General features: G+C 42.2%; 1 protein-coding gene across 5 annotated transcripts in view; it reads left to right on the top strand.

Moving 5' to 3' along the window:
- LOC138212684 (leucine-rich repeat and fibronectin type III domain-containing protein 1-like protein) overlaps positions 1–23,736 on the top strand; it is a 255,155-nt gene that overhangs the window by 161,724 nt on the left and 69,695 nt on the right. For all 5 annotated transcript variants that reach the window (XM_069173171.1, XM_069173172.1, XM_069173169.1 and 2 more), the window contains one exon: positions 3,851–3,944. The gene's annotated coding sequence lies outside the window, so the exon portion shown is untranslated. The remainder of the gene's footprint in view (positions 1–3,850; positions 3,945–23,736) is intronic.

The following is a 23,736-nucleotide window of genomic DNA, read 5'->3' as shown; positions in this document are numbered from 1 at the left end:
ATATGATTTTCTGTGTTAATCAGTGGAGCTGAGAGGACGGAGGATTAGTGACTTAATCAGGCTGATAGATGATGGTTATTAATAGAATTAGACCGAGTTGTCATTTTTCTGACGAGAGCGCTTTATTCCAAAGTTTCTCTTCTTTCTTTTTGTGGTTCCTCGTCAGCAGATGTTTGTTCGACAACGACAGAGAAAAGAATCGGAGCGATCGGATGTTTTTATCCACCCGTTAATTAATGGAGCTGTTTAATCCATCAGGCCATTTATCCAATCATCCATCCATCATCTGTCCATCTCTCCACCCAAGTAATCATCCATCCGTCCACTAATCCATCAGGCTATGCATCCATCCTTCTATCTGTTACTCTGTTCATCTGTTAATGCAATCATTCATCATCCATCCATCATTCATCATTCATCCATCCATCATCCATCCATCATCCACCCATCATCCATTCATTCATCATCCATCCATCATTCATCATCCATCCATCATCCATCATCCACCCATCATCCATTTATTCATCATCCATCCATCCATCATTCATCATCCATTCATCATCCATCCATCATTCATTCATCCATCATTCATCATCCATCCATCATTCATTCATCATTCATCCATCATTCATCATCCATCCATCATTCATCCATCATTCATTCATCATTCATCCATCATTCATCATCCATCATTCATCCATCATCCATCCATCATCCAGCCATCATTCATCCATCATCCATCCATCATTCATCCATCATCCATTCATTCATCATCCATCCATCATTCATCATCCATCCATCCATCATTCATCCATAACCCATCCATCATCCATCCATCATTCATCATCCATCCATCATCCATCCATTCATCCATCCATCATTCATCCATCCATCCATCCATCCATCCATCATTCATCCATCCATCCGTCATTCATCCATCATTCATCCATCCATCATTCATTCATCCATCCATCATTCAGCCATCATCCATCCATTATTCATCCATCATTCATCCATCCATCATTCAGCCATCATCCATCCATTATTCATCCATCATTCATCCATTTATCCATTCATCCATCCATCTATTCTCTGTTTATCATCCATCCATCCATCATTCACGCATCCATCATTCATCCATCCATCATTCATCCATTCTCTGTTTATCATCCATCCATCCATGTAATGTGTTAACAAGTGACGGAGGAGTTGGTCCTCAACTAAAACTTTTTTTTCATCCAAACCTGAGCGGCTGAATTCTTCTTCAAGTCCTGGAGTCAGTTTTCATGAATGACTGAAGTGTAAAAACCCTCCAGTCAGCTGGCTGTTAGTTTGGTTCATCGTTGGTCATTTCACCTGCAGCGCTGCTTTGGCAGGAAAACAGACTTTATGTGGGACTCCGCTCGGCTCAGGAATAAGCAAAAGGATCATTTGCATCCCTTTCTTGTGTGTTTGTTTGTTTGTTTGTTTGTTTGTTTTTAATGCCTCCGCTGCCCTGGCTGGAGCCGTAGTGTTTTTAGGTTGTCCGTCTGTCCCATTATTGATTGTGTAATATCTCAGAAATGCCTGCAGGAATTTTCTTCACATTTGGCTCAAACGTTCACTTGCATTGACGGATGGACTGTTTTGATTGGTTCAGTGTCTGTCATCAACATAACTGAGAAACAGACGGGGAAGCTGTGACCTCATTCCACCTTCAGTCAGATGCTGAATGTGTGACTTCTAACCTAAAAGGTGCCGATCGTGCAGATCTCCCGTGTCGGGTTCAACGTGTGTGAAACATCCGCCTTTTACAATCTGGAGCTTCTTCGCAGCCGCATCCAGATTCGAAGCATCGTCTGCTGTCATGGCCAACGACTTTTCGGTCTGTAAAAATCTGCTTAATTGGACAAATTCCTTCAAAGTCTTCGCTACATATCCGAGCAGGCATGGAGCTCATCTGGTCGGAGGAGGCAGAAAGCTGCAAGGAAGTAGTTGGAGCTTTTCTGCTTATAATTCCGATATCAAAATGTGTCTTTCTAAAATCAGAAAGTCGGTGCCAGCCTCTCGATCGGTCCCTCCGTGGTCCTCCTCCCTCCTCTTTCTTCACCCCCTCCGTCCTTGGGGGGGATTACTGCTGAGGATTGAAGGGCATGGATGGACAGATCAGAAAAAAAAAGCAGAGGAACAGAGTGGAGAGGAAGGAAAGTGTGTCTTAATATGACAGCAGGGAAGGCTTACTGGTCAAAACCTACAGCCAGAAACTAATTTGAAATGAAACCTGCTCTGAACGAGGAGGAGGAGGAGGAAGAAGAAGAAGAGGGATGAAATGAGAACTTGAGTTGGTTGGATGAAGTGCATCCACCTCTGACGGAGGTTTCTCTTCAACCACAGCTTGTCATCATTTATATTTAATTCATTTAAATCTTTCACCAAAGACAGAGTTAACTTCATCATTTATATTTTATAGTTTTTGGTAAACTGCTAAACTCCCCCAAAAAAAGTTGCATCACATTTTATCAAAATATAAATATCCAACTTTTTTCTCACATTGCACCAAATATCAAATCTAAATTAGGATGAATTAAATTAAAATAATTACAATAATAGATATTTTTTGGGAAGTATTTACAAAGTGCTTTACAGAACAAGTAGACCAGAATGCATTGCAGTAAACGACGCTGTCACCCTGAATGTCCATCTGATGAACACTAAAACCTTCTGCTGTAATTCAACGTTGTTCTGAAGCTGTCAAAAGAAATATTTAGAAATCTTTTTAAAGAAGTAAAAAGGGAAATGTGACTTAAAATAAATTTCTGATTTGATCATTAAAGAAGCAGCGGTGAGTTTGATGAGTCTGGATTCAGTTTCACTGTCCAGTGACCTTCATGCTGCTGGGAACACACACACACACACACACACACACACACACACACACACACACACACACACACACACACACACACACACACACACACACACACACACAGAGAGGGGGTTTGTGTTCTGAGTGACTGGAAGATGACCTGTGTTAAACTGAATATGAACTGTTATTAACTCATCTGCTCTGCAGGTTATTTAAACTCGCTGTGGATCTGTGGAAGATATTCATGTATTGTAGAAATACTCAACAGGTCCTTTAATAGTGTTCAATATCTCAGCGTTTTCAGGTCTGTTGTTCTCTGAAGGATGGAGAGACATCTGCTTGTTATTTTCTGCATGTTAAGAAAATGAAAACTAGTAAATCCTGGTAGGGGATTAAAAGATGCACTATGGGCTTTAGTTTCTTTATTTACCTTCCTGAGGAAATATTCCATATTAAAGAGGAGCTGCTCTGTGAGGCTGTAGGAGGCGGGTGAAGTGCTAACGAGCCTCAAAGTCCACATAGGGAGGAGGTCGGGGTCGACGAAACATTTGACATGTTTGTTTCCTGCTTCAAACCGATCGTGTTTCTTTTAATCTGTGAACCTTCGATCGCTTCAACCACACGAGGCACGACTATTTTAACCAAACCACGATTGTCCTTTTACATAACCGGTTTGTTTTTGAGCCTAATTTCTGGCTGCTAGTAAGGACGTTAATTCAGAAATGGGGCAAGCTGCCTTTATTCACACGACTGCTGGGTGCTGCAGACGAGCACCGATGTCTGATTCAGATGTCAGACAATGAGACGCAGTGAAGAGGATCTCATGGTTCCATAGATCTCCATCTTTTCATGGACATTTAGATCTTCTTCTATCTTTCTAATCCAATCCCATGTTGTGTTCACTGTACTGTATTATAATCGTGCACATTCAGACTGTTGCACTGAAGATGTTTCATAAGAACTTGTATTGTTCACGTACCAACAAATGCTCTCGTGTCTTTTCAGGCTGCTGCAGATCGTATTCAGTCACCACGTCGCAGCGGGACTTCGTCCTGATTGGCTCCCGTCGATAAAGACAAACTGAAATCCTCTGAACCAGGTAGGTTTACTTTACAGTTCCCTAAAGGGGTTTTAGTATTATTTTTTTTTATTATTATTATTATTAATGCAGGACTTGATTTGATTTGGTGAAAAAAAATTTAAATCTGTCTCTACATCTTCGGTGGTAATTTCAGATTCAGCCGTCCGACACCTGCGTCTCTATTTGATAAATATTGAAGCTTCCAGAATTGAAATGGATCTTTGACAAAGCCAACACACACACACACACACACACACACACACACACACACACCACACACACACACATAATATCTCCTACCACAGGTTGGTGCCTCGGTGCTGGACTTTGTTGTGTGTCTGCTGGTTGTGTTGCTGTCTGACGTACACACACAAACAGAAAGACAGCTGTGTGTGTACAGTCATACTGACAGAATACACAAAGGTGTCAGAGACATGTTGATCTTATGGAAAACCTGCGCGTGTGTGTGTGTGTGTGTGTGTGTGTGTGTGTGTGTGTGTGTGTGTGTGTGTGTGTGTGTGTGTGTGTGTGTGTGTGTTTTTCTCTGAGAATATAAAGTAACACACAGGATCCTCCGAGTTGTTTCGAAATAAGTCTTCAACCATCGACAGCAGCGTCAGAAATAGTTTGTTGGTTAATCCAGTGTTTTTTTTTAGTCATTATAAATGAGTTTTCCTGCTGTTCTACAAACACATTACTTGTTTCTCTTTCCTACAAATCAAATATAAGAATGAAAAAAATCCTCATCGTCGTGTAAAAAAGGCCTCGATCCATGAAAAGAGCCGTCGTCAGCATCGATGAGATCTGTGCTTGAAATGCAGCCCGAGTAGATTTCACAGGTTCTGAATGTGGATGATGTTCTGGACCGCTGCAGTCCAACTGAGAATAACACGCATATATATTCAGGAAAGAGGTCTTGAGCCGTGCGGGAGGACGAGGTTCGGATCCAGGAGGTGTCAAAGTGATTTCTCGTTTATTTTGTTTTTGTCTTGTTGTTCCTAACCGTAACCACGTGGGTTTGCACATGGTTTTATTTTACCATAAAGTTCTGTGTGTAATAGAAACGCACGTTCACAGAAGATAAAAGTGCGGTAGCTACGCTTGGCATAAATAACACGTTTTTGCTTCAGTTGAACGAGGCGTGTCTATTTCACACTTTGCCGTGAAACCGGGATGGATTTCCCACACGATAGTAAAAGTGAAGAAAACTTTTTTAGTTTTTAAGCAATAGTCTGGTAAAAGCTGGCGAGGCTGTTGGGTGGCTTTTGTGTTTCCCAGATGCACATTTACCGCGTCAATATACGGCATCGGTCTGGCCACGCCCCCTTTGGGGATCGTTCCCGGTCGTCGCAGCGTAATGGGCTTAAACCTCGGGTTTAATTTTGAAGCTATAAAACCTTTGTGAGGTTGTGTGATCCTGTCCTGTGTGTGTGTGTTTGCCTTTGTTGTGTGTCTGTGTACTGGTACCTTCATTGTGTTCCCGGTGAGCAAAGGACACATCTGTTTGCCAGCAGAAGACGAGCGAACCAAGGACACTTGTGCCGCCTCTTAAAAGCGGGCGATGAGGACGCTGAAAATATCTGCAGCAGCAGCAGCAGCAGCTGTTATTGCGGAGCAACTCCTCCGCTCAGCCGCTCGGCAATAACAGCGCTTTATAGGCAATAAAAACTAACAGATAGCTGCTGATAGCGTTTAGGTGGTTCCATCACAGACTAATAGCGGTTATGGGATTTTTGGATGTGAGCAGCGATGTGAGTGTGAAGACGTCTCACCTCATTCCTTGTTGCTGCTTTGTTTCTTTTAAAAAAGACCCCGTGTGAACTTTTACAGACTTTAAGACTGCTTCGTCTGTGCCGTTTGTTCCCGACCGATCCAAAACTTATCAGCATCTCAGCAGAATTTCATTGCGCCGTCTCGTCATATATAATGTATCACAGGATTCATTTTTTTAATGATGTGATTGCTGTTCGGTTGGTAAACAATTTGGATGCGGAAGGACCGAGTCGGCTCCCCAGAGACGAGCGGCGCATTCAGTCAATACCGCACAAACAGCTATTTGACTGGCAATTGCTCATTTCAAAGAACAAAAATCAGCCTCCTCGTCGCTGACTGAATGGCTTTTCAGCTGCGGTGAAGATGCAGCTCCCCTTTTGTGAGCAAGATTTTTCACAACAGCTCCGGCATTGTTGAGATTTCCTCCCAAATTAAAAGAGCCCTTTCCTGCCGCTGCTGCGGCTGTCGTGTTACACTCGACGCTCAATGTAGAGAAGCAAAACATGTTTTAAATGCCGAACACTGTCCAAAAGAAATCACATCCTAGTTTCTCTCTGCGTTAGTTTTCAGCTTGTGCTGCAGAGACCGACTGCATCAGGCTAACGTCAGCGTTGCAGAGAGGAATTTCTAAAATATTCATATGATTAATAACACCTTCATACGTCAGTTTTAATGAGATGTTTAAATGTAATAACTGTTGCCTGTATTATAAAGAGAATTCTTTTGGACTGCAGTTCTCTTGTGTACCACCAGGTGGTAGCATACCGCGTGTCAGAGTTCGGATACCGATGCTAACAGTAAAGACTTCGACACCCTGAAAATACCAAAATAGATTATTTGAAATCTTTGTGCACATTTGCAAAAGTTGAGAAGACCTTTTTTCTTCTCTTTTAAAACACTTTAATTAGTGACAATTTGCACGTTCTTTTATTTTATATATCACGTGTATTTTTTCTCAGAAGGTGGTGGAGACCAAGCCGGAGCTAAAAGGAGGGAGAATATTCGACCTGCATGATAACATAGTTGCTCTGGAAGCAGCTGCAGACACGCTGGTTGTAACACCGCCGACGAGTCGATCTGACTCTTGGAGGACTTTAATCAGCTTGAATCATATTTTTGTTCTCATGTATTGATCTGAAGGGAATTACCACTTCAAAAAAAACCGAAATATATCCGCAGCTTCCGTATGCAGCTATAAGAAACTTTGAATTAATTTGATTAGTTGCTGTAATGTTCAAAACCCATCTGAGTTGTTAATGGGAGGATTAATATAAGAGTTGTATTACTGCAAATTTTAAAAACAAGCTTTAATTAAATATGATCTAAAAATATTGTGCTGGTTTTGTTAGAATCCTTCAAGACGTGCAACTAAAGAGACTGAAAAAACCGACTTGTGACTTCTGGGATTTTCGGATCTTTCTTTCATACAGCAGTCATGTAATCCAGAGCTTTCTAAACGTGTCAGATGATGAACCGAACCAGATTTCACAAGTATCCAGTCCCACTGCGTCAAGCTAACGTTAGTCAGACGTGAAATCACTCGATGGGTTTAAACACAGATAGACTTTATTTCTGAAACATTCAAATGAATAACAATACATTTTTACATCAGTTTTAATGAGATGTTAAAATGTAATATTTGTTGTATTTAATAAAAAAAATTAGACCGCAGTTGTTAGAATCAGAATGTTGAAATCACTGATGTTAACAGCAAAGACTTCAAGACCCTGAAATACCGAAATAGAGTTTTGAAAATCTTTGTGCACGCTTATAAAAGTTGTAAAAGTTGAAGAGACTTCTTTTCTTCTCTTTTTTTTGTAAACATGTTAATCAATGGCAATTTTCAGATTTTGTCATTTCATGCAGAACAACAGCTCTGCTGCAGGAATAACTTGTGTGATGTGTGTATTTGGTATCCAGACTCTCATCAGTTTGAATCTATTCATATCTATTCTCTCCCGGTTTTATGTCGCCACATTAAAGTAGACTCCATTTTCTTTTCTTTTCTTTTTTTTGCTGCGAGGGTTTTGGTTGCAGAGTCCCGGCGTTGAACAAAAAGTCTCTCGGTCTCTGACAGCTTTTAGCTCGCTGCTAATGGGAACCAAGAAAAACCATCTTCTCCGCTCGCTTCAGAACAGAAACCTCAGGGGATGAATAAATAAAGGAACAGAGGGGAGGAGAGGCGGGAAAAGAAAAGAGGATTTAATAAACGCAGTAGAGACAATACGTTCGTGAAGACTGTTCTCCTGACGTGTAAATGAAGACACGAAGCAACAGGTATTATTTCAGCACTTTCTTCTTCCCCCGCTGTCGGGCAGATCTTGGGCGGAGCTGACAGGTGTGCGTGCTGAGACGTGATTGGCTACTGGAGTCAAAGTCCCAGAAAAAAATAAACTCAGGAAGTTAAATCATGAAACAAAAGTCTTGGAGATAATTCGTTCAACAGATTAAAAAAAAGCTGTTTTTACAGACGAGTCATCATGTTCAGGCTAGAAATGATGTTTTTATACCAACTTTGTTTTCCACTTGTTATGTTCTTGTTCGGAGGAATCATGATGTTGTTTGGAAAATTTCCGAAATAAAATGGCCCCGTATTCCAAACAATGACTGAAACTGTTTCTATGGACAGTTAGTTCTCCTGTTTTCACCTGAGGTGTTCATACATGTGGCCTTTTTATGCAGAAAGGAGCCAATTCATTCATTAAACCGGTTTAAATGTATGATAAAAAGTTCTCTCAACTCTAAGGTTTCATTTTATTTCTTGTGATTTTTGTTTTTGAGAGCGTTGCCCGGTTTTTATTCTTCCTCTGATCCTATATGACCTCCTGGAGGGGAATTGATGTTATCTTTTTTTCCCTCGCCACAGCCCAGTCAGAGTTAAGCTGCTGAGCAGATCTGCAGGGATTCAGCCACAAATTCAGTGAAGGTGTGCGAAGGGACGAGCGCTCGCTACGAGCCCAGATGAACAAATTGGACGGCTGTGCTCTGGAATAACTGCAGCGCAGTGGGAGCAGACGACAGTTTAGACAATTTCAACCGTACAAGTGTGTACGACCTGTTCGTTTTACACTGGAGTGGAATAAAAGTAGAAACGTGTTGAACGCATTTGTTAAATATTGATTGAATTTGATCAATTCTTCTTCATTCTTGAAGCCTCCAGTTCAGATAACTGATGGACACATTTTATTCACTTTGGATTTGATGAGAGAAGTTGAATGGGAGTCTATGGAGCCGGAGGCTTTTTGGAGCCGACCTCTAGTGGCACTCGCTGGTATTGCAGCTGAAGACACTTCTGGATCGGAACCATTTTTACGTCCACTTTTACATACAGTCCGTGGTTTCTTATTAATAAGCCCGTTAGTCTGACTGAAGTCCGACTGAAGTCCGACTGCACCTTCAGCAGCTGCCTGAGTTCTCCTCCGTGTCTTGCTGAAGGGTACTTCAGCAGAGCAGCTGTTTTCTGTCGTTGAGACATCTGGCTGAGTGACACTCAGCCCAAAGCACCACAACAGAACAACAACCCTTCTTCACACAGAAAGAACCCAGTTTCCTCTAAAATTATTGTTGTCTCTTCATGTCGACACAAGTCCCGTCCATTTTGTGTTTTTGTGTTTTTCTTTTTCCTGCTGATTCACTTCCTGCCAGCCTTTTCGGACTTTACGTAAGCGAGCTGCGACAGAATCGGGTCTTTCTGGAGACGAGCGTCCGTCTGAGCTTCGGGTTCGGTGACACACTTCGGTTCTGCGTGTCTTTTGTGAACGGACAGCTCCGCCTCTCAACGAGTCTCCGTGGCGGCTGACAAAACGAGCGCTTCCCGGTTTCTGCTTCACTTCCTGTTGAGGACGTCGTGAGAGTCAAAGTTCCCGCCCACGCAGATATGAACAAGTCAGACAACCTTCAGGTGTGTTGTTCTCCACGACAGATGCTTTCCCTGTGGGAACACCAACACAGAATTAAGCAGTATGAATACATGATGAGTGCAGTGTGTCTGGTCCCACAATGCATTGCATGAAAGAAACAGAGGAGCAACTCGGAGCTGCAAAATATTAAATCACAGCTGTTGGTGAGACATCTGTAAGAATCTCAGATAAGAATAAAACACAGATAGAAAAAGCACAACGCTGCTGAGAACGGAGGAAACAATCCATCTCACGAGCAATTTTTGTTTTTAAACTTGAGCTCCTGCTACATTTTTCTTCCACCTTCTCTTCCCTGTGGCTGTGTAAGGTTGAAATATAACAAAAGGGAACATTGCAGTGATCCAGATGTTCAGTTTACTGCTTCTGACAGGTGTGTGTTTCCAGAGACTGTTTCCATTTCGTTTTGCAGGATCCTGACTGTCTCAGCTCCATACTGCCCCCTTCAGGTCGTCTGTATATTTGCATCTTGCGTACACGTCGGGTTTAATTTCTGAGGATGACCGACGCTGCCAGCAGACGCAGCTGTCAAGTGCACGTGTGAATACTTTGTTTACAGCGAGTGTATCTCCGGCCAAAGTAGAGTCGACCAATCACGTTTGAGCAAACTTTTGTTGCATGCAGATAAACTGTGTGTGTGTGTGTGTGTGTGTGTGTGTGTGTTAATCCATTAGTAGAAGATCAGCCCCTCTGGGTTTTTTTCCTCATTGTTGTTCAACAGAGAACTTTTCCTCCCAGTCAGCATAAACACAAAGAGAGGTGCATGCTGGGAGCTTGAGGCTACGACCAGCACCTGGTCTGATGCATCCAGCTGAATTCACTGCGCTTCCATCGCTGACAGCTCACTGCACACATCCTCTATTTTTATCTCCTCCTCCTCTTCCTCTCTTCTTGTTTGTCCTGTTCTTCCTCCTCCCCTCCATCCCGCCGTCGTTCTTTTTGCTCTCGGCTGTTCATTTTTAAAATGAACTTTCTTTCTTTCTTTCTTTCTTTCTTTCTTTCTTTCTTTTCACGTTCAGTACATGTATACGCTTCGCACGCTTCTTCTTCTTCACATTTTTCTTTTTCTTCCTGTTTTTTGTTTTTTTCTTAAGTTACATCTTTATAAAGAATCTCTGTCTTGGTTTCCGTCTCTCTGCTCATTATTTGCCCCCCATGCAGCTCGCTGACATCTTATCTCCTGTGTCTTAGCTCACAGTTGCGTAATATCTGTGAGGAGCCACAGTCTTCTTTAAAATCTCCTCCCGTTGGGCGGTTCAGGAATGTTTGACATGCGAGCTGTGTTGGTATTAAATCAGAACGTGTGTTTTACTGACAGCATGTACAGAGTCACTGTCTTATAAACTGGATTTACAGAATAGCCCTTTAATCACAGACCGGCCCCTGTGTTCATTCAGCCTGCGTAAATATCATCGTTCAAGTTGCTAATTATTTTCATACTGCACAGATTCCTGAAGACCTTCTCCCCTTTCAAGGACACTCATTAATCACACGTGCACATTCGGGTCATACGTGGCGACACCAGGGAGGAAATAACACCAGTACATATAGAATATGACGAACTCACACACTGTCCTGCAGTACACACGGTCCTGCAGTGTATACAGTAAACGCAGTACACACAGCTGCAGGGAAGTGAATGAACGTCAGTTTGTTTTGTGTCACTGCAGCTCAGGCACTAAAAACCTGTAACACACCTGTCACACCTGTAGTACACCTGTAACACACCTGTAGTACACCTGTAACACACCTGTCACACACCTGTAGTACACCTGTAACACACCTGTCACACACCTGTAGTACACCTATAACACACCTGTAGTACACCTGTAACACACCTCTCACACACCTGTAGTACAACTGTAACACACCTGTAACACACCTGTAACACACCTGTCACACACCTGTAGTACAACTGTAACACACCTGTCGTACACCTGTAACACACCTGTCGTACACCTGTAACACACCTGTCGTACACCTGTAACACACCTCTCACACACCTGTAGTACAACTGTAACACACCTGTAACACACCTGTCGTACACCTGTAACACACCTGTAGTACAACTGTAACACACCTGTCACACACCTGTAACACACCTGTAGTACACCTGTAACACACCTGTAGTACAACTGTAACACACCTGTCACACACCTGTAACACACCTGTAGTACACCTGTAACACACCTGTCGTACACCTGTAACACACCTGTAGTACACCTGTAACACACCTGTCACACACTTGTAGTACACCTGTAACACACCTGTAGTACACCTGTAACACACCTGTCACACACCTGTAACACACCTGTAGTACACCTGTAACACACCTGTAGTACAACTGTAACACACCTGTCACACACCTGTAGTACACCTGTAACACACCTGTCACACACTTGTAGTACACCTGTAACACACCTGTAGTACAACTGTAACACACCTGTCACACACCTGTAGTACACCTGTAACACACCTGTCACACACTTGTAGTACACCTGTAACACACCTGTAGTACACCTGTAACACACCTGTCGTACACCTGTAACACACCTGTAGTACACCTGTAACACACCTGTCACACACTTGTAGTACACCTGTAACACACCTGTAGTACACCTGTAACACACCTGTCACACACCTGTAACACACCTGTAGTACACCTGTAACACACCTGTAGTACAACTGTAACACACCTGTCACACACCTGTAGTACACCTGTAACACACCTGTCACACACTTGTAGTACACCTGTAACACACCTGTAGTACAACTGTAACACACCTGTCACACCTGTCACACACACGTATTTACCTTTTGCACCTGCTGAGGTTATCGGCCGTAAACAGGAAGTGGTGAAGAATCGTGGACCTGCTCTCAAGTCTCTGATTTCTAACGACGGCTGCGTATCGGCTGCAGCGTCAGGAAACACGGTGTGAACGAAGCGCGGTTGTGTTTGGATGTTACGGATGCCGTCGGTGTCGGACTAATTGATGGAAGTCGGAGATGTTTGAAGTACTTTTGAAGAGCAGAAAAAAAAGGACTTCTCAGATGTTTTGACGTTAAGAGCTTCTGACAACGTGCTAAAGTTTGGCGTTTAAAAGTAATTTCTTTGGAATATTTGTCGTGTTTTGACACTGAGGGTGTTTATGTATTTCACGTAATGCTAGAAATAATCCAGACTTGTTTATATTTAGGTATCAGGGTCTTTAAACGTTAATTCTTCCTGCTCTGACAGACAGTTTTGAAGTTCTTTCATTTTACTGCAACATGAAAGATAAAAAAAATAAAATAAATAAAGGCTGACAATTAACTGGTTTTAATTGGATAGCTATTTGGAAAACACACCACACACACACACACACACACACACACACCAGCAGACAAACACACATGAACAAAAATGTGTGTACTTGCGTGAGGTGCTTTGGTTCAAGTTGACAAAAGGGGTGAACAACAACAAGGTGTGTCACCTGGTGCTGCGTGACACCTGTCGTCCGACGTCCAACCGCACAGCCGGACTGACCTTCCCACAACAACCGTGTGTGTGTGTGTGTGTGTGTGTGTGTGTGTGTGTGTGATCTCATCCTGCTGCGAGGAAAGTGTGTGTGTTTGTGTGTGTTTTCTGTTCCCCGAGCGTATGTTCAGCGCCACACACACACACACACACACACACACACACACACACACAGGTGGGCAGATGGACGGGCAGGTGAGCAGATAATGGGAAATTTCCATGACAGATAGACACAGTTTGGATTGTTGACGATCTGATGACCTCGTACAAAAAACAGCGTGCCCCTTCGAGCAAAACAACAAACAGCTGAAACAATTATATAATAACGTTAACAATTTAATTGATTTTAATACATTTGTTGTTTTTCTTTTGGTGGCTGTTGGGTTGTTTCTCTCTTTTCCCGTCCCAACGCAGCTCTCCTCGTTCACTGCTGCTGACCCACCAAAACATGGAATCTCAGGCATCCCAGCGTGAAATAGACACGCTCGTCCACGACAGCAAAGCGTGAAATAGGCACGCTTTGGCTACATGTAGGTGTGACAGTTACGTGTTTTTCCTACAGCGGAGGGAAATGAAACCTGCCGTGTGCTTTCAGCCGTGTGATTTAGGAGAAAACTAAACGATTAGCAAAAATTACCTGGTTGGGAGTTTAAAGAACAAAAAACAACTCAAGGACAACGTTGTCACTTCCGGGATTCGAACCTCGTTTGCCACCTCCGTTTCCGTCGCAGTATGTCGGTCACATGATCCTTTGTCACGTGACATTTACGTGCTTGTGAGTTTCACGCTTACAAAACGTTTAACTTTCCCGCCTACACAGCCCGAAGCGTGGCTCTCTCACGTTTTGCTGTAGTGGACGGGCGTGTCTATTTCACGCTTTGCCGTGATAACGGGGTGATTTTTTTTTAACCAACTCATTATCGTTCATCACAGCTGCACAACTGCTTCTTTTTAGAAAAACTCAGGGACAAAATCAGCTCCCATATCCCTCATAGTCCTTTTAGGATTATGTATTAAACATGAGGTTATGCACCGCTGCCTGGTGTTTAATGGCTCTTCAGCACATAAAGTACATAGTGTGTATGCATATCAATCAAATAGTCCATTGATCCATACAGAGCAGGCTCAATAAATCACTTCATATCTCCCATCTTTTTTTTTTTTTCTTTTTTTTTATTTGCAGGTCATGTAAAAAAAAAATCTACGATGATATTTTCCACCAGATGAAACAAACACACAAACTACTTGAGTCTGAATGCAAACAGGGACACAAACACACACTTGAAATAAAATCAAAGAGCATTCTTAATGCCCTGCTTCAACTTATTTAATTTGTTTCAGTGCCTCTAAATTTTATTTCCCACTCTTTATTGCATCTCCTTCTGCCCCCAGTGAGTGAATAGATTTGATTTGGACACAATGGATTTGATTACAAAGTCATAAAACATGAAGGTGGGCCACTTAAGCGCTTAACAGCCCCAGAAAAAAAAAGTATTAAAGTGGCACAAACAGACGCTCGAGACTTTATGTATAAAAACGAGTGTTTGCAAAGGACAAATATATTCAGAATTAACGTACGTGTGCTGAGTCAGTGTGATGAACAGTTTGACTGAAGCAGGAGGTCACATGGGATCAGCAGGCATGTATTGCATGTAATGTACGCAAAATCTTTTTTATTGTTTATAACATGGACTATAAATAGGAGCCTTTAATCTCCAGCGTGATAATGTCTCACATGAACAAAATGTGATTAATTTAAATTGACCAGTGGACACTGGACTAATTTACTTTGAGGTGAAATGTCAGGAAATGCTTTATGTTATGCCTACAGACTGGATATAAAAGTGTTCTTAGCTGCCTTAACCTGCAATACCACCGAGTGCCACTAGAGGTCGGCTCTAAAAAGCCTCCGACTCCATAGACTACCATTCAACTTCTCTCATCAAATATGGGACGTGTCTGTTTGATTGACAGGCCTGTGGTGCAGTCAGGTTACAGCTATCGGTGGGCGGGACGTAGTATCGTCAGGTTTCCAATCAAATCGGTCAGATCCACCGCTGGCTCCTCCCCCAGCTCGTCCAAATATGGTCACTTCCTGCTCCAAACCGCTCCGAACTAGCAAAGATGGTGACGGACAGAATCTGAACTGGAGGATTCATAACGTTCACAAACCAACGATGACATCACTGCTGATTTTAGGCGGGTCATAATCTTTCTATTACCTTCTTTTGTTCCCTTTTTGCTGACTTTGTGCTGTGAAACTGTGGAAGCACGACGACGTTGGAAATCATTTGGGTTTGCTAAAAAACAGTGGAGATGTGTGATCTTTTGTGTCGGTGTGATTGCGGCATTGATTGCGTGCGTGACCTTTAGTATCTCATTCAGCGCCACAGAGCCGACAAAGAGCCTGTAGTGTGTCTGTGTTTACATTGCAGCAGGCATCAGCACCTTTTTAATAACAAGACCCAGTGAGCCCATCGCTGTGATGAATAGCCTCATCCATACCTTTATTAAAAGCCCCGGTGTGTGCCCGTGTCTGATTAACAGCCTCATATTTGTACATCTGTGTTGGTTAAAGGGCCCAGTGTGTCCATATCTTTTAGATAATTGTCCATCGTATGTCTTCTCCTTCGTCAGATGATCTACTGTTTGTGCTGTCTCGGGTTTGCGGGGTTGTTAAATCTGTCTCCATACTTCAGTGAGACGTTCCACTGTGTGCCGATTCTCTTTGATTACTGTGTCAAGTCTTATCTCTAAAGGGAATTTTCTACCTTGTTCAGTTGTGACAGCAAAGTATCCCAGCAAAATGTGTATTACACCTGCCCGTCCACTACGAGGAAACGTCTCTGACGTGCCTCACATTGTTTAGACCACACACTGGATATAAAAGTGGACGTAGCTTCCGAGTCTGAAAAGTGAGGTCGATGCAGAAGTATCTTCAGCTGCAATACCAGCGAGTGCCACTAGAGGTCGGCTCCAAAAAGCCTCCGGCTCCATAGACTCCCATTCAACTTCTCTCATCAAATCCAAAGTGAATAAAATGTGTCCATCAGTTATCTCGGTGTTGTTAGCTAAAGTCACCCCTTCTTATTAGTTGGTTGGAGATTTGGTGCAACCAAAAGAGATCAAACTGTGTGAATCAAACTGAACCGCGGTTCGTTTGGAAAAACATATTTTGGACAATTTCGGACTAATTACAGGAAGCTGATGCAGCGTATCGTTACTCATTAAACAATAGAAGAAGAAAAATGAGCCGGGGCAACACACGACATGAGAAGAAGATGAAGGGTTGAATTTCAATTTGGACCAACTAGGAAAATAAAAATAAGGGAAATAATAAGGATAACAAAGCAGAAACTAGAATCCATTCAAACAGAAAAGACTCCCGTAGAAATTGACAATTTCAGAAGTAACAACATGAACCTGGTTTCAGGCTTTTAGGTGTTGATTTAAACATATTTTCAGCCTTTCATGTATATTTTTTCTCCACTATGCACTTGTCACATGTTTTACTGTGTTTAAGCACCTCAGTACAAACCCAAAGTTTTCGTGGGGGACAACGAGGACGCCGCCGTCCTGTGCCGGCCCCTCGTTCACCCGCCTGGCTCAGCGGCCCACTTCACATTACTAAAGCCTCCGTTCTAATTAGACTCACAGAAGAACAATAGTTTTGAAACAAAGCTAACAGCAATATGAAAAGGCCTTCTGTGTGTGTGTGTGTGTGTGTGTGTGTGTGTGTGTGTGTGTGTGTGTGTGTGTGTGTACAAGCATATCAAAGCTCTGGATAATCATCGCAGTGCATTTACACACACACACACAGATATCTGCATTAAACGGGACTTTTGTTGCTCTTTATTGATGTTTTTGTTGTGCAGTTTTTGCCGTTTCATCCAAAGCATCAGTCCACTTGTTCACTTCATCTGAATCGTGGTTTTTGTGTGAACTCCAAGCGAGTCCACCACACAGTTCGGAAGCAGAAAGGAATCCAATAAAGAACAATAATAAGGAGTTCGTGCAATAATCACATTGTAAAAATATTATGAGCATTATTACAGTCTTTCATGGTCTTTTGTAGGAACTATTAGTGTTTGTAACACTGCAGTGAATGAGACTGTATCAGAGAAGTCCAATAATCTGTCCTGTAAAGGGATTGACCTGGGCATGTTATTGTTTCATGGACCCACTCCTCTACTGTGTTTAATATAGTTGTGCAGCGGTGGCTGCTGGACCGCTGCAGACGTTAAGAACCGGCCCAGATGACCCCACTTTAGGACTGATGGTGCACTTAAATGCAGAAGTTCATTCTCATAATCTCTGCCTCATGTTAAAGCTGAGCGTCCCACCATACTTGTCAGCATGCAGCGAAGACTTTATTATCCTTCCTGACCACACATCTTCTCCACACGACACGAGATGGAAAAGGTGTGCAGAGAAAATCTTCCTTCCACAGCGATTCTATTTTTCTCTTCTTTTATCGTCTAAACTTCTGTGTAAATGTTTTAAATGTTCTCATCCGTGTGAGACATCTCAGCATCATGGATTCAGTCTGGGTTTACGAGACTGAATCCACAGACGGATGTTGGCTTGTTGTGCAAAGCTCCTTTTCCAACAGAGGGAAGGAAAAAGTCCCTTTTAACAGGAAGAAAGGCTCAGAGGTGGGCGGCCAGAGCCTTGACCAGTGAGGGGAAAGCAGAGAGAGAAAAGAACAGCTCCCGCGGGCGGACACTGAATGCATCACCGCTTCAGTGTTTCAGCCGCAGTGTTGGGCGCACGCTCATCATTAAGACCGACCCCCCCAACTGCACACAGCAATTACACGGCCCTGCACCGAACACAATGAGTCGGGATGTCGGTGAATGGACAATCATGGAGTTCTTAGGATGTACGTGTGTGTGTGTGTGTGTGTGTGTGTGTGTGTGTGTGTGTGTGTGTGTGTGTGTGTGTGTGTGAAAGCATTGCGTTTGTTCCAGGTGTTCTTTGATTCGAGCCCCGGCGGTATATGATTACGTGTCTTTGTAGAACTCAATCAGACCTTTATGATGGCGGTAAAAACAACACATCTGACAAAAAAGCCGGGCGTCGCGAGGCCGCGCCTCACTCGGGGTTTAATGAGTCATTTCAGTCGGCTGTAATCAACGCAGTCACGAGGGACTTCGACGCTATTATAGACAAAAGTAGGGATTTTTCTCCTCTCCTGTTGCCGCCCTCGTTCGTCCCTCTGCTTCGGGTTGTTTTTTTGCTGCTCAGGTTTGAAGGACGGAAAACGTCCCTTTTTACTTCGTCAAAAGACTAAAAATGCAGCCTTGAATCGCAATTCATAAAACTCGTAGTTATTTTGTACTTTTTTTTTTTTCGCCATAGAGGAAAGGATGCTGAAAAATGAAGGCTGTGTCACATTTAGAAAACTGTAATAATCACATAGTTTGATTGACAGGCGGTCTAAGTTCACTCGTATGGAGGAGATGATTATTCTAATAAACTCGTAGATTGTCGAGAAGGTGAATTCAACTCTGGGTGAGTCTTCTAATGAAGGTTTGGAAAAACATGAATATATTTTTAACAAAGTGACGGACAAAAGCAGCACAGTCGAGGCATTAACTCGTTAGCAGTAACGTCTGCATGTTGCATCTATGGTTTATACAGTAAGAGGAAAACATAATGTCATAATTTTGCATAATATAGTAACAGGGAGCATTTAAATGGAGCATTAACTAATTTAATACGTCTGCATTTGTTATGCACTTGTAAATATAATTTCTCATAATGTACTGAATGAGAACAGCTGAAGTAATTCAGAGAAACAGACCTGGAAAAGTGCAAAACATTTAAATAAGACAGGTTTTTTTGTCTCTTTTTTTGTCCTGACCTTCACTCACTGTTGAACATTTCCAATAAATTGTTGTGTTTGTTTTCAATTTGAATGCATCTCTGCTACTCGTTAAATATTAAAAAATAATAATAATCAGGGTTCAATTCAGCTTTAAATAATTTAACTTCCTGAGAAGTCAAATTGAAAACTAATGTGAACAAAAAGAGTTTAAATCTGGCCCTAAACATGAGTTTCAGCCTCAGACTAATCCTCACCCGTTTAAACGAAGTCCCAAATAATGTTGTTGTCTTGTATTGTGTGTTTAAAGTACTCCCCTTCCTGGCTGCCGTGACCTCTGACCTCACGTGTCTCCGCGTCACGACAGACTTCAGATGAATCATCCTTCCTTCAGCGGACCTCCACGAATCGAATTTTTACTTTTTTGAGTTAACTCTGAGAGGTCGGCGAGGTCACGGCGAGGTCAGGGCAAGGTCACGGCAGCCTCGTTAGGGATAACAGCGCAGAGTCTGAACGAACTGACGAGTGACGGCTCATTTTGAAGTAATAGAGGTGACCTGGGGTTAAAAGGGCTTTAAAATGGAAGGACGGTAATCAGGGGTGTGTGTGTGTGTGTGTGTGTGTTTGTGTGTGTGTTTGTTTGTTTGTTTGTTTGTGTTTGAAGTCTTTTTAACAGTATGTATTAGAGAGTGTCTGAGTTTATGGGCATCATTCCATAGGTTTGAGTTGATGAGCTTCTCAGTGTGAAGTGTATGTGTGTGTGTGTGTGTGTGTGTGTGTGTGTGTGTGTGTGTGTGTGTGCGCGTGCATACATGTGTGCAACCTCCAGCTGTGTGTCCTCCAGTTCACCTTGTCACACTGCTCTGTCCTTTCACTGCCAGGTTGGATCTCTGCAGATGCACAAAGAAAGCTGCACTGACAGCGGTGTGTGTGTGTGTGTGTGTGCGTGCGTGTGTGCGTGCGTGCGTGCGTGCGTAGTCTCCGGGTCTGAACTGAGTAAATTAAAGTGTAATACCATTGATGGCCACTAGGCTGGCTTCAAAAGACTCCTATTCAAAAAGCATCAATTTCTCATCTGAAATACAAATTCAATAATTTGTTTCTATGGTATTCTGGCAGTCTTTCCTGCTTTGATTGACAGGCCTAGGTTATAATCAAGTTTCTGGTAGAGGTGGGCGGGGCATAGTTTAGGGACGGACCTCTGAAAGTAAACTGAGAGATCAGATGTCACAGTGAGAACAGCAGAAACACGCAAAGATGACTACAGTCAAGAAGTTCTACGTGGAACTCCTTCAAAATAAAAGTGAAACTCTGCGGGTAGAGCTAGCAGATCCTCAGTCTACCACAGCTGCACACCGCCATTAGAGTGAAGCACTGAGCAGATGGACAATTTCTCAGTCAGACTTGCTCCTCCCCCACTCGTCCAAATATGGTCACTTCTGGCTCCATAAAAAACAAAAAGGCGAACCAGTGGTTGTTTTTCCACCCGGTTCTGATGCTAAATGCTTCTTTATGATTGTTGAAAAATATAATATAAGATAAAATGTAATATAATTGTTACATATAATTATAACCAGAGCCTGATTACAGCAGCCACAGTCTCTGCAGTCAGTGGATTCATTCATGAAGGGAAATTAAATTCAGTCCTTCAGTCAAATATAAAGCACCAACAAAGTCTTAGGATGCCAGTTATTGTAAAAACTAATCTTCAAAAAGAGAAGGTCTTGAGACTCCAAAGTTACCTGGCAGGTACCAGTTTCTGATTGGTCAGAGGTGTCATACCTGGAAGCTCCACGAGCAGCCTGTACTTATATCAGTATATAAATGTTGTTTGTTTGTTCAGTGTTTTTTTGTGTCTAATCATCTCTGTAATAGAACTTTAATGTGCAAAAAAAAAAACCGCCTCTATATTTAAGAATTGTGGAACTAACTGTCCATTAAGGGACGATTATATAAAACACATCTCACAAAAGCTTTATGTCCGTTTCCGTGACGACGAAGTCGCTTTGATTTTTCGTGACAGCCGAACTGGGATTTGAACTCATTCCCGAGTCCGTCCTCGCTGATTGATCGCTGCTCAAATTTGTTTTGTGCTCGTTTTAGCAGTTTCTTGTTTGTTTGTTTTTTTATTCTCTGGGATTTGAAAATGAAGCCTCGCTTATTTGCTGTGTCGTCTTATCTCCTGTGTTTTTCTTCTGTAATTATCTGAATGTTTTGTTGAGTTTTACCTCTTTATCTTCGGGTCTGATTGATGCAGTAAACAAACAACTTTGTGAAAATAATGTGCGGTTTCAAAAGCCGCCTGGCCGTTTGCTCTGTCTCTCTTTCACAACCAGCTCTGCAGATATCGATGAGTGACACTGTTGGCCGGCAAGTCTACTATTGTTTCACACACACACACACACACACACACACACACACACACGCACACGCACGCACGCTATTGTCTTGAGCTTATCACAGGGATGCACCTCATGGTTATAATTTGTGTTTCTCCTTCATACACACATTTACACTGTGTGTGTGTGTGTGTGTGTGTGTGTGTGTGTGTGTGTGTGTGTGTGTGTGTGTGTGTGTGTGTGTGTGTCCACCAGGCATTAGAGCTTACCTTCAGGGTGAGTGCCAGCCTGGGCACTATTCGCCCACCGGGCAAAACACAGCAGTGAGTCGCCCAAAGAGACACACACACACAGACACAGACACACACACACACACACACACACACACACATATCCTCGGGCATTTTTGCAAAGCAGGCTGGCTCCCGAAAAACACAGCCATGGATGAATACATTCACACGCTCCAAATTTAGGCAGGCGAAGCAAAGATCACACGGCCGCTCGGGCAGACAAACAAACAAACAAATACACACACACACACACACACACACACACACACACACACACACACACACACACACGCTTAGACGAAGATAAGTTACGGTAAGAGCAGTGAGGAGCAGTCGACATAAGTAATGAAATTAAGAAAGTGAGGAAGAGGAGGAGGAGGAAGAGTGGATCAGTGAGGTGGAAATGAAAAGTACCAGAGGCGGAGACGTGTCACATAAACACACCCTTCAAAAAAAAAAAAAAAAAAAGTTTGAACCAACCCGACCTGATGTGATCTCACCTTGATTTACCCCCCCGACTTTTCAGAAAATACATCCAAAGTATTTACAATCAAATATTATACAAATATATCATGTTTATGATGTCACCTCAACATACTATCAACCATGTAAAAAAACAATATTATTTATAATATTGTGTTATTATAATATAAACGCTGCTAAATCAGCTCTTCAAATTCCACTGTGCCTCAAATTATCAGTCAATTTTTCTAAAAACAAAAAAATTGTTCTTCATGATTGGAATCAAAGACAGTAATATTATTTTATATGGATTTTGTGCTTTTAGTCACCCATGTCTTCCTCTTTCCTCAGTGTGAGAAGTCAGTGAATAAAAAGCATCAGGAGTTTAAAATTTAAAACTCGCTTTGGGGGTAAAAAACAAAAAAGAAAAGGGTCGTTTTTCTTCTCCTGACATACCGAAACCACACAAGTCAACTTATTTTAATACAACTAGACGTCTCTTTTGGTTAATGTTCATCCAACCAGCTCGACCGTGGACTTTGTTATTCACTATACTACGTTACCTGACTGGCTCCTCCCCGCTGGCTCCTCCCCCAGCTCATCCAAATATGGTCACTTCCTGCTCCAAACCGCTCCGAACTAGTAAAGATGGTGACGGACAGAATCTGAACTGGAGGATTCATAACGTTCACAAACCAACGATGACATCACTGATGGTTGATGACATCACTGATGGTTGCTGATTGGTTACGTCATGCGAGTTATGTTACGTAAGTTAAATATTTCATGGACCTTCACTTACTCGTGTTATTTGAAGATAAATCCGCCTTGACTTTTGCTTCCTCGTGAACTGGTCCGTATTGGACCGTGAGACCGGGCTGAGTGCCGACTCATTGATCCTTTATCTGACTGCAGTTTGTGAGAGTTGGAATCGATGGCCCCGACCACGGCTCTGAAATATCAGGGCTGTGTTATTGATAAATCACTTTGTATTGATAAATGCTCCCGACAGGACGTTCTCTCCGTTAAAAAAATAACAAATCACCGTCTGACTGTAAGACAACACATTAATCAAATGTTCCACACGCCGTCTTAAACTGATTCATCTTTTCTGCTGTTTATTGCTGCAGTGAAATGTGTCCGGGTGCGTTTATTGAATATTAAATGTGCTCACGTACAATTCTAAAGTATTTTTGATGTACTCGGGTATTTCTATTTTATGCTACTTTATACCTTTAAATATTACTACTAAGTAGTTTAAATTAGATTTGTGTTAACCAGCATCATCAAAATGTTGCTCACACATTAATGCATAACCCAGTAATTAATATTGCGGCGTTAACATAAGAAGTATTATTATGCTCAGAGATAATATTGTCATTTTAAATTGTTCTGTCACAACTTTTGCTTAATTAAAGATCTGATGACTTTTTTCCACCATTGTGCTGCTGCCTGTAAATGATGCATCAACAAAAATCAAATCCCTCATTCAGGGTCGAATTTGAGAGAATTTGCAACAATTCCTACAAGACTCTGTGAATAAAACGATTTCAGTTATTTCCATCCAACACAATCATGAAAAGATCTCCGTGCGGCATTTTTATGGCGAGGTACATGTAAAAACAAGATATTTAATGAGATGCAATCTTTTCATTTCCCTTGACATGAAAACTAATAATAAAAAA

This window comes from Embiotoca jacksoni, unplaced genomic scaffold, assembly GCF_022577435.1.
Source record: "Embiotoca jacksoni isolate LCO1_2020_lvr unplaced genomic scaffold, fEmbJac1.0.p SCAF_58, whole genome shotgun sequence".
NCBI classification, from domain to species: Eukaryota; Metazoa; Chordata; class Actinopteri; family Embiotocidae; genus Embiotoca; species Embiotoca jacksoni.
The sequence above is the reverse complement of the archived record's forward strand: the minus strand, read 5'-3'. Positions and strand labels throughout refer to the sequence as shown.